Consider the following 12032-nt stretch of genomic DNA (forward strand, 5'->3'; position numbering starts at 1 on the left):
CCTTTGTGATGTACTAAAAAGCCTAAGAAATTTCCAGCAGATACCCCAAATGCACACTTTAAAGGGTTCATTTTGAGTTTGTATGTCCTCATTCTTTGAAATGTCTCCTGCAAATGTTCTAAATGCTCATCAAAACTGTTAGATTTGATGGCTACATCATCTCTATAAACTTCTAAATATTTTCCAATCAAATCATGGAAAATGAAGTTCATTGCCCTTTGATAAGTTGCTCATGCATTCTTTAATCCAAAAGGCATGACTACCCATTCGAATGTCCCTAAGGCACCAGGACATCTAAATGCTGTCTTATGTGTATCCTCTGGGTTAATAAAGATCTGATTATACCCAATATGTCCATCCATAAAGGACAAAACCTTGCTCTTGGCTGCTGAATCAATTAACAGATCAGCCACTGGCATAGGATATTCATCTTTAGGAGTTGCTAGATTCAAATTTCTAAAATCTATACACACTCTTAACTTACCATTTTTCTTCATTACAGGGACAATATTAGACAGCCATTCAACATACCTGGCTGTTCTAATAAAACCTGCATTGAGCAACCTTTCGATCTCTTCCTTGACCAATAAGGTGACTTCATTAGTCATCCTTCTTAGGGGTTGTTTATGAGGAATAAAATTTCCTTTAATTGGGAGTCTATGCTCCACCAATGTTCTATCTAATCCAGGCATTTCTTCATACGTCCATGCAAAGCAATCCACATACTCTGAAAGCAAACTAACTAGTTTGCTCTTAAATTCATTAAATAGATTAGCATTTACATAAATGGGCATCTTACAGGCCTTACTTCCTAAGTTATATTCCTCTAAAGGGTCCTGCACATCTGCCTTGAGATCATCAAGTTTGGCAGGAGTTGCCTTTTGATGTTCTAGTTGCACCTCTTTATAACTCAGAGGGCTATTGTCGATTACACATTCTGCCCAAGAAAAATTAGGCAAACACTTAGGGCTAAACTTACCTTCTAAAAAGAAATTAAAAAGCCTAGAAAAAGTAGATCTAGTTACATCAGCTGTCTCATCCAGCTTGTCTTCTTCTGTTACTTGCACTTGCATCACTTCTCATCTTCAGCAATTTCCTCTATCACAGGCTTCTTCTGCTTCTGCATCAGGCTTGGTTTGGCCAATTCCTGGCCTATTTGCTTAAAACCTTCCTCAATGAAGGCCTTGAACCCTTCAGTTGTTAAGCCTTTTCCTTGCGATTTGACTTCTTCTTTAGCAATCACAATTGGGCCCAAATCCTCATCATACAGCACAACCTCTATGTTGTTGACATCAGCAACAAAAGGATTTGCATCAGTCCAGAAGATTTCCATTCCTTTTTTATTCCGACCACCACCAGTTAGAAAAATTAATGCTTGGTGTAGAGATGAAGGCATACACCCATTAAGGTGAATCCAATCCCTACATAGAAACACATTGTAATTAGAAGTGGAGTTTATTACAAAGAAAGTTGTTCCCATTAATCTGGAACCAACTTGAAGCTGTAAAGGTACTACTCCTCTAGCCTCAGATGATCCACCAGAAAAATTACTTATATTTACCTCAGTAGGAAGTAAGTCATCGACAGATTTACCAATTACCTTTAGTGTCCTAGATGGGAGAATGTTGACAATAGCTCAATTGTCTACCAACACCTTTTCCATTGGTACCCCATCCAAAAAAGCTTTAACATATAGAGGCCTCAGATGCTTAATAAGCTTATCTTCTGGTTTTTGAAGTACAACTCTCTCTCCATCGACAGACTTAATGACCTCGATTGATCTCAATGGCTTGGCCTATGTCTGAACTATTGCTATCTGAACAGCTGGTTTTGTCTAATCTTCAACATCACCTGCCAAGTTATCTGGCTGGTTTGGTTTGGCCTGAAACCTCTGTGGGATGGCCATAATCATATTGCACTCTTTGGAAGGGGGCAAAGAACCAAAATGAATGGCAGCCAACTTTTCTCCAAAGTCACCACCAGAACTGTCTGATTGCACTTCATCTTCTTCAACCCTTTCATTAACATTCTTGTTACCAAAGACCATCTCCTGATCTTGATCATCTTTCATTACCACATCTTATTTGTTATTGTTATCTTCTTCATCAGACATCAGATCTTTTTCTAACTGTTTCAGCTTTTGCTTTAACAAAGCCTTCTTTGAAAGCTTACCCACAGGTATATCTTTAGTCTCTTCTAGTCCTATTTTCCTTTTCAAAATCTGAACTAGTTGCACTGGATGGGTCTTAGAAGTTAAACCTTTCACTTCTTTTCCTTTAGCAGCAGGAACCAATCCTTCCCTAGTCCACACTAAGTCTTATCTTCCAGATGGTTTGTCTCTTACAACAGTGGACATCATAGCATGAAACCTTCTTTGTTCTCTTATTTTCCGAGTTCTTGTTTCTCCCATTGGTCTCCAACCACTCATGGGAAATTTTGGATGTGACACTCCTTGCCATCCCAAATGGGATGTTATTGGAGGTTTCACCATTCTTGGCAGAACTAGTTACATTTCTGGCCTCACTCTTGGGCCATGATGCTGCTGCTGATATCCTCTAGATGGTCTTGCGAATTGTTGATGCCCTCCATATGGCCTTCCAAATTGTTGATGGCCACTATATAATGCACCGAATTGCTGCTAATAGCCATTATATGGCCTAGCCAGAACCTTTGGGTTTCCATAAGGCTTAGAACCCTTATGTTGATTGAGCATAGTCCTCACAATACTAGCTCTAACTAAGCATGGATGAACAGGTGCTCCCTGGAATAAGAATAGAGCATCATCCTTACCATAGTTCTGTGACAACCCTCACCTCTGATTAGCGTTAAAGTGTGATTAAGCATGATAAGTAATGGATTACGATGAAATCCTGAATGGATTACATGAGTGTGTTGTCTTAAATGCATTTCTATCTGTTTGTTATAGAATGATCTGTTCATGTTTTGTTTTCGTTCTGCGGATTGAAAGCCTTATCGGTGACTGATTCAGAAATTGATTGGTGTTATATGCTAATTAGGATTTATATGTTTTTATGGTAGGTGTAATTAAAATTTGATTTGGAATGATTAACTTAGAATAAATAAAGTTAAATTACATTAGTTTGAATTTATTACACTTTTGCCACTAAGTGGATTAATTCTAGGCCATTTCTTCTCACACTTTACACTTGTTTGGCATCATTCTTCATTTCATCTTCTTGACCCAAAAACGTGAGAGAGAGATAGAGAGTTGGAAGAAAAATTGATTCATCTAGAGATTGGCTTCGAAATTAGAGGAATTGAAGGAGAATTGTATTTTTGAGCTATCATACTTGGAATCCAAGACTTAAGGTAGGAAATTCATCCCTTAACCATGAATTGAAGTTGTTACATGCATTGTTCATGAAGGTTTCATTGAAATTATGTTCAATTGGTGATTAACGTCAAGAATTAGCTTAAAGTGTTGATTTGAGAGTGAATTCATGCATGCATGTCCATATCATAGAGTTTGAAGTTATTTTTCATGAAATTCTTACATGCATGTTCATATCTTAGTTGTGGTCCAAGAATTCACCATGTTTTAGAGTTCAATCTTGCATTTGATCATATTTTGGAGGATTAGAGTTCATGAGAACTCATGCATGTTATGTTCTTGCATTGTTCTTCAAGTTTCATTCAAAATTGTGTTCAATTGTCACACCTTTGGGCTTGATCTTATAAAATGATCTTTGAAACATGTTGTATTATGGGTTTCTAAGTGCTTTCCAGAAAATTGGCCCAAAAGGTTGAGTTTTGATATGTTTGATTCTTGGTTTGAGCTTTGGAAGCAAATCTGGAAAACCCAGATTTTGGCTTCCATGCTGGAGCGACCACCTTTGTGTTCAGAGCTCCGCTCGAGCGACAGAATGCTGGCTTGAGCGTAGATTGAAAGCTCTCAGGTTTTTGCGTGTGCAGGCGCACGCTCGAGCGACGAGACTCACGCTCGAGCGAGGAATTGTGTCTCACGCTCGAGCGAGCATCGAGCGGAGAATTTCAGCAACCAGTACTTTTTGCATTTTTACAGACTGCTCGAGTGAGGGAGTCTACGCTCGAGCGACCCCTCTGTTTTTTCTAAGCTCGCTCGAGCAGAGAAAGCCACGCTCGAGCGAGACCCCTGTTTTCAGTAAATTTTGAAAAGTATTTTAAAGTACATTTTTGCATCCTTATTCCATCCTAGGCATTCCTAGGCCATGTTTAAGGCATCTTAATAAGGATAATGTTATAGAACCACACCAAGTCAAGTTAAGGGGCTAAGTTATTAATCCCAAGTGTGTAACTTAGTGTGTGTTCGTTCTACAACTGTGTAGGATTGGCACCCGAGGACGCTGATTTGCCTGTCTATAGCCCAGTAATCTGTGAGTAACAATGTTGTAAAGATATGTTCAATTCTAATTATTTTCTGAATGATTGACTGTACTGCTTTCTGAAGTAACATTGTTTACTAGATGAATGTTTGTCCTATTTGTGAACTGTACTCGTGGCATCCATAGCAACTTACTGTTACTGTTACTGCTACTGTTACAGAGATGTCTATCAATTCTAATGTTGGAACTACCACTGTTTACTATTTGATGGCCATCAACTGATTGTTCGGTCTATTAAGACCCACTCTATTGTTTTGCTATGGGATGTACCACGTATGACTGCTATGATTTCTAATCGACTGATATGAGCCTGAAATATGAGCCACTGATTGAACAAATGATCTACCGATGCAATTGACTATTTTAAATACTGAAAGGACATTCATTCTTAACCCCTTTACACAGTTGTTATTCACTGGGGTTTAGCTCACTGTTTATATGTGTATGTAGGTGGCCAGGCACCAGTCCGAGGCTAGGAGCGTCAAGTTAAGCTCTTGTTTTGTCAAGCCAACCATTGTGCCTCACTTCGAGGTTCCAAGTCTGTTCAAGCCAAGGCTGTTTTGGGGTGTCTCAGATTCACCCTTTTGTCTCTGTTTTGTAACGAATGCTTTAGACTTTTGACTGTACAGTTATGGTGAAGGGATTGGATCCCTAACCTGTATGTTACGCGTATCTAATCTGTATATATGTTTATAGTTATGATGTGGACTAGTCTATAAAAGTCTTTTTCCATTCAGATTTTCATAGCTCATTGGACATCTTTTATTTACTGTTTGGCTTCCGCAAGCCCCTTACTCTGTACTATTGTCATTACTGTTAAGCAGGCCTTTGGTAATCACGGATTATTGGCTGGTTACGATGCTAAACCCATAGGGGCGGGTTTGGGTCGTAACAGAGTGGTATTAGAGCACGAGTTATACCGCACACACGTGTCCAAATGAGCTATAGGATGTCCTAGAAAAGTAATTAAGGCATTGTATGAGCATGAGAAAGTGTGTGTGGCCATGATATGAATATATGTGCTAATGTGCTTAAGTAAGCGATTTCCTTTGTTTATTATTACCGTATTGCATATAGTGAAATGTAGAATGCAAGAAATGCCGATGAATCTGAATCATCTGAGGCAAGAATGGCAAGGTTAGAAAGAACGGTTGAACTATTGAGTAAGGCCCTACGACAACAACAGAACCAACAGCCCCCACCTCCTCCAGTACAACCAGAACCGAATGTTCATGATGATGTAATTGCTTTGACACAGAAGTTCAACAAAATGAAGCCACCATCATTCCAAGGAGGCCTTGAACCATTAAAGGCCGAAGCATGGGTTTTAGAAACCGAAAAGTTGTTTGAAGTGTTTCCGCGTTTTGAAGCACACAAAGTGTTACTGGCTACGTTTACTTTACAAGAAGAAGCTAGATGGTGGTGGATGCTTATACGTGATACTAACAATGCTATGACTTGGGCTCAATTTAAGGAGGCCTTTTATGAGAAATACTTTCTCCAGTGTGTCCGAGACCGCAAGGTGACTGAATTTGAACAATTGAAGCAAGGTACCATGTCAGTAGTAGAATATGAATCTAAGTTCATTGAACTCGCCTGTTATGCACCGCACATGGTTGATACTGATTATAAAAAGGCTAGGAAGTTTGAAGGCGGGCTTAATGTAGAGATACTTGATCGAATCAATGTCTTGAAACTGCTCAAATATGTGGATGTTCTCGACCGAGCAATTATGGCCGAGGCAAATGTCATTGCATTGCAACAGGCTAAGACATCGGTGACCGAATGGCGGGGTAAGAGGCGAGGCTTCAATTTCAAAAAAAGGCCAAAATAACTCATTGAATAAAAAGCACAATACAGGGTCAACGAGCAGCTTTAGTCAGGGAAACAGTTCCATACCACCCTGCTCCGAATGTGACAAAAGACATAAGGGGGTTTGCTACAAAATTTCTGGGGCATGTTACAGTTGTGACAAGGTGGGTCACATGGTCAAAGATTGCCCTTCCACGTCTCAAGGCAATAGTAAGGCTGCAGCTAGTGCCGCAGCATCAACTGTTACACCAAAACCCAATCCCAAAGCTACTGGAAATGAGCCTTTAAGGCAAGGCCAGGTGTTTGCACTTGTACCGGGAGATGTGCAAAACATCGAGATAGTTGTGTCAGGTATACTCTCAATCTGTGCCCAAAATTCCTATATTTTGATTGATTCGGGGTCTACACATTCATTTGTCTCGCATGTTTTTTCACGAAAATTAAATAGACCACTGGAACCCATTAACTATTTGTTAGCTATATCTTCACCTGTTGGGGGATCTATGACTTGTGCTTATGTGTATCCTGCATGTGAGATTGTTATTGGGGATGCACTTTTGTAGATTGATTTACTGCCTTTGAATATTGATCATTTCGATGTGATTTTGGGAATGGACTGGTTAACAAAATATCATGCTTCCATAGACTGTGTAACGAAACAAGTTTTTTGTTCACCTGGATTGCCTAAATTTGTATTTAACGGGGTTGGAGTAGTACCTCCCTCATATCTGATCTCGTCCATGAAAGCATTCAAATTAATTAAAAAGGAGTGTAAACGGTATTTATGTTGCATATTGACTGCACCTGCTGATACTAAAGCTAATGTGGACAGTATTCTTATAGTCAGAGAATTCCCAGACATTTTTCCAGATGATTTGCGAGGGGATTTGATTGATAGAGAGATTAAGTTCACTATTGAAGTGTTACCGGGTACATAGCCAGTTTTCAAAGCTCCGTACAGAATGGCACCTATCAAATTGAAAGAATTGAAAATACAGCTGCAAGAATTGTTGGATAAGAAGTTTATCAGGCCCAGTACCTTACCGTGGGGCGCGCCAGTTTTATTTGTGAAAAAGAAAGACGGCTCACTAAGACTCTGCATTGACTACCGCGAATTGAACAAGGTGACAGTGAAAAACAAGTACCCATTGCCTCGTATTGATGATTTATTTGACCAATTGCAAGGTGTTCAGGTTTTCTCCAAAATTGACCTTAGATCCGGATATCACCAGTTGAAAGTCAAAACAGAGGATATTGAAAAGTCCGCCTTCCGAACGAGGTACGGACATTATGAATTTCTTGTTATGCCTTTCGGAGTTACTAATGCGCCTGCTGCATTTATGGACCTTATGAACAGAATTTTCAAACCATTCCTCGATGAATTTGTGGTTGTTTTTATAGATGACATTTTGATCTATTCCAAGAGTAAAGAAGAACATGAACGTCATTTGAGAATTGCTTTATAGATCTTAAGAGAACAGAAACTCTATGCAAAACTAACAAAGTGTGAATTTTGGCTTGATAATGCGATGTTTTTGGGACATGTGATTAGTAAGGATGGCATCTCAGTTTACCCACAGAAGATCGAACCAGTGGTGAATTGGCCTAGACTAACTAATGTTACTGAAGTTCGGAGTTTCTTGGACTTAGCCGGGTACTACAGAAGGTTTGTGAAAGATTTCTCCAAAATTACTCTACCATTGACTCAATTGACTCAAAAGGGAATATCATTTCACTGGACCGATCAGAGGGAATCAGCCTTCCAAGAATTAAAGACTCGACTTGTGACTGCACCGACTCTTACTCCACCCTCAGGTACGGATGGATTTACTATTTTTAGTGATGCTTCTCATAAGGGTTTGGGATGTGTATTAATGCAGAATGGTAAAGTTATTGCATATGCTTCCCGACAACTGAGACCACATGAAAACAACTACCCTACTCATGATTTAGAACTTGCCGCAATGGTATTTGCATTGAAAATTTGGCGCCACTACTTATATGGGGCAACATGTGAAGTGTACACAGATCACAAGAGTCTGAAATGTTTCTTTACACAGAAAGAGTTGAACATGAGACAGAGGATATGGTTAGAACTGATAAACGGCTATGACTTGCAAATTTTGTACCATCCGGGGAAAGCTAACACCGTTGCTGATGCACTGAGTCGGAAATCAATTGGAAATTTGGCCTGTTTACTCACCAGACAGAAACAACTGCTGTGTGGTCTTAAGAAATTTGAAGTTAAGATTGTTGTACGAGAACAAGGTGGGACATTGGCTGCTATTTCTGCCCAACCGACACTTGTTAAGGAGATTAAAGAGAAACAACACCTAGATGGCTTTTTGAAGGTCATTTATGAACGGGAATCCAAACCAAGGCCAGACTTTAAATTCGAAAACAATGTATTGAAATTTCAGGGAAGATTGTGTGTACCAAATGATTCTGAACTGAAAAGCCGAATTTTGCAAGAAGGCCACAATTCAAAACTTTCCATCCATCCAGGAAATACAAAAATGTACCAAGACTTGAAACTTAATTTCTGGTGGCCGGGAATAAAGAAAGAAATTGCTGAGTTTGTGTCGAAATGCCTACATTGCCAATAAGTCAAAGCTGAACATCAACAACCCGTAGGCTTATTGCAACCCTTACCAATACTGGAGTGGAAATGAGAACATATTACTATGGATTTGATTGTCGGATTGCCTCGCTCCAGCAAAGGTATGGATTCAATTTGGGTTATTGTTGATCGATTGACTAAATCTGCTCACTTCTTACCTGTCAAAACAATTTATAATGCGGACAAATTGGCTACAATTTATATTGATGAGATTGTCAGATTGCATGGAGTACCTGTGTCTATTGTTTCTGATAGTGACTCGAAATTTACATCAAGATTTTGGCAAAGTCTACAAATGGCATTGGGTACCGAATTGAGACTGAGTAGTGCATACCATCCTTAGACAGATGGTCAATCAGAAAGAACCATCCAGACTCTGGAAGACTTACTGCGTATGTGTGTTCTTGATTTCCAAGGAAATTGGGAAAGTCATTTACCTTTAGCTGAATTCGCCTACAACAACAGTTTTCATTCGAGCATTAGTATGGCGCCTTTCGAGGCTTTATATGGCAGAAAATGTCGGTCTCCTATTTGTTGGGCAGAAGTTGGAGATGGGCCTTTTCTTGGGCTCGAGATTGTACACGAGACCACAGAAAAGGTGAAACTGATTCAACAGAGATTGAAAACCGCACAAAGCCGACAGCAAAGTTATGCGGATGTACGAAGGCGAGACAGGGAATATGAAGTGGGTGATCATGTTTTTGTTAAAGTGACTCCAATGAAAGGACAGACTTGTTTTGGGGCTAAGGGTAAGCTAGCACTGAGATATATTGGGCCGTATGAAATCATTGAAAAGATTAATCCAGTGGCGTACCAGGTAGCGCTTCCTCCTGAAATGGAGCATATGCATAATGTCTTCCATATTTCAATGTTGAGGGATTATCTCTGGGATCGCTTCCATGTTATTGAGCCTACCCGTGTGGTACTGAGCGATGACTACACTTATGAAGAACGGCCTATCCAGATTGTAAACCGACGAATCAAGAAGTTGAGAAATAAAGAAATTTCGTTAGTGAAAGTGGATTGGCAAAACCATGGTGGCGTTTATGCCACTTGGGAAAGGGAAGACGATATGTTGAAATGATATCCTGAATTGTTCCCTTTGGATCCAGTGTTCTTCCAAAATGAAGGTAATCCGAGTTTGGAGGACCAAACTCTTTTAAGGGGGGAAGACTGTGACAACCCTTACCTCTGATTAGCGTTAAATTGTGATTAAGCATGATAAGTAATGGATTAAGATGAAATCCTGAATGGATTACATGAGTGTGTTGTCTTAAATGCATTTTTATATGTTTGTTACAGAATGATCTGTTCATGTTTTGTTTTCGTTCTGCGGATTGAAAGCCTTATCGGCGACCGATTCAGAAATTGATTGGTGTTATATGCTAATTAGGATTTATATGTTTTTATGGTAGGTGTAATTAAAATTTGATTTGGAATGATTAACTTAGAATAAATAAAGTTAAATTACATTAGTTTGAATTTATTACACTTTTGCCACTAAGTGGATTAATTCTAGGCCATTTCTTCTTACACTTTACACTTGTTTGGCATCATTCTTCATTTCATCTTCCTGACCCAAAAACGTAAGAGAGAGATAGAGAGTTGGAAGAAAAATTGATTCATCTAGAGATTGGCTTCGAAATTAGAGGAATTGAAGGAGAATTGTATTTTTGAGCTATCATACTTGGAATCCAAGACTTAAGGTAGGAAATTCATCCCCTTAACCATGAATTGAAGTTGTTACATGCATTGTTCATGAAGGTTTCATTGAAATTATGTTCAATTGGTGATTAAAGTCAAGAATTAGCTTAAAGTATTGATTTGAGAGTGAATTCATGCATGCATGTCCATATCATAGAGTTTGAAGTTATTTTTCATGAAATTCTTACATGCATGTTCATATCTTAGTTGTGGTCCAAGAATTCACCATGTTTTAGAGTTCAATCTTGCATTTGATCATGTTTTGGAGCATTAGAGTTCATGAGAACTCATGCATGTTATGTTCTTGCATTGTTCTTCAAGTTTCATTCAAAATTGTATTCAATTGTCACACATTTGGGCTTTATTTTATAAAATGATCTTTGAAACATGTTGTATTATGGGTTTCTAAGTGTTTTCCAGAAAATTGGCCCAAAAGGTTGAGTTTTGATATGCTTGATTCTTAGTTTGAGCTTTGGAAACAAATCTGGAAAACCTAGATTTTGGCTTCCACGCTCGAGCGACCACCTTTGTGTTAAGAGCTCCGCTCGAGCGACAGAATACTGGCTCGAGCGAGCATCGAGCGGAGAATTTCAGCAACCAGTACTTTTTACATTTTTACAGACCGCTCGAGCGAGAGAGTCTATGCTCGAGCGACCCCTCTGTTTTTTCTAAGCTCGCTCAAGCGGAGAAAGCCACGCTCGAGTGAGACCCCTGATTTCAGCAAATTTTGAAAAGTGTTTTAAAGTACATTTTTGCATCCTCATTCCATCCTAGGAATTCCTAGGCCATGTTTAAGGTATCTTAATGAGGATAATGTTATAGAATCACACCAAGTCAAGTTAAGGGGCTAAGTTATTAACCCAATTGTGTAACTTAGTGTGTGTTCGTTCTGCAACTGTGTAGGGTTGGCACCCGAGGACACTGATTTGACTGTCTATAGCCCAGTAATTTGTGAGTAACAATGTTGTAAAGATATGTTCAATTCCAATTATTTTCTGAACAATTGACTGTACTGCTTTCTGAAGTAACATTGTTTACTAGATGAATGTTTGTCCTATTTGTGAACTGTACTCGTGGCATCCATAGCAATTTACTGTTACTGCTACTGCTACTGTTACAGAGATCTCTGTTGGTTCCAATGTTGGAACTACCACTGTTTACTATTTGATGGCCATCAACTGACTGTTCGGTCTATTAAGACCCACTATACTGTTTTGCTATGGGATGTACCACGTATGACTGCTATGATTTCTAATCAACTGATATGAGCCTGAAATATGAGCCACTGATTGAATAAATGATCTATCGATGCAATTGACTGTTTTAAATACTGAAAGGACATTCATTCTTAACCCCTTTACATAGTTGTTATTCACTGGGCTTTAGCTCACTGTTTATATATGTATGTAGGGGGCCAGGCACCGGACCGAAGCTAGGAGCGTCAAGTTAATCTTTCGTTTTGTCAAGTCAACCATTGTGCCTCACTTCGAGGTTCCAAGTCTGTTCAAGCCAAG

This window comes from Camellia sinensis, chromosome 14 (genome assembly GCF_055761805.1).
Source record: "Camellia sinensis isolate YWXY chromosome 14, ASM5576180v1, whole genome shotgun sequence".
Taxonomy (NCBI): Eukaryota; Viridiplantae; Streptophyta; class Magnoliopsida; order Ericales; family Theaceae; genus Camellia; species Camellia sinensis.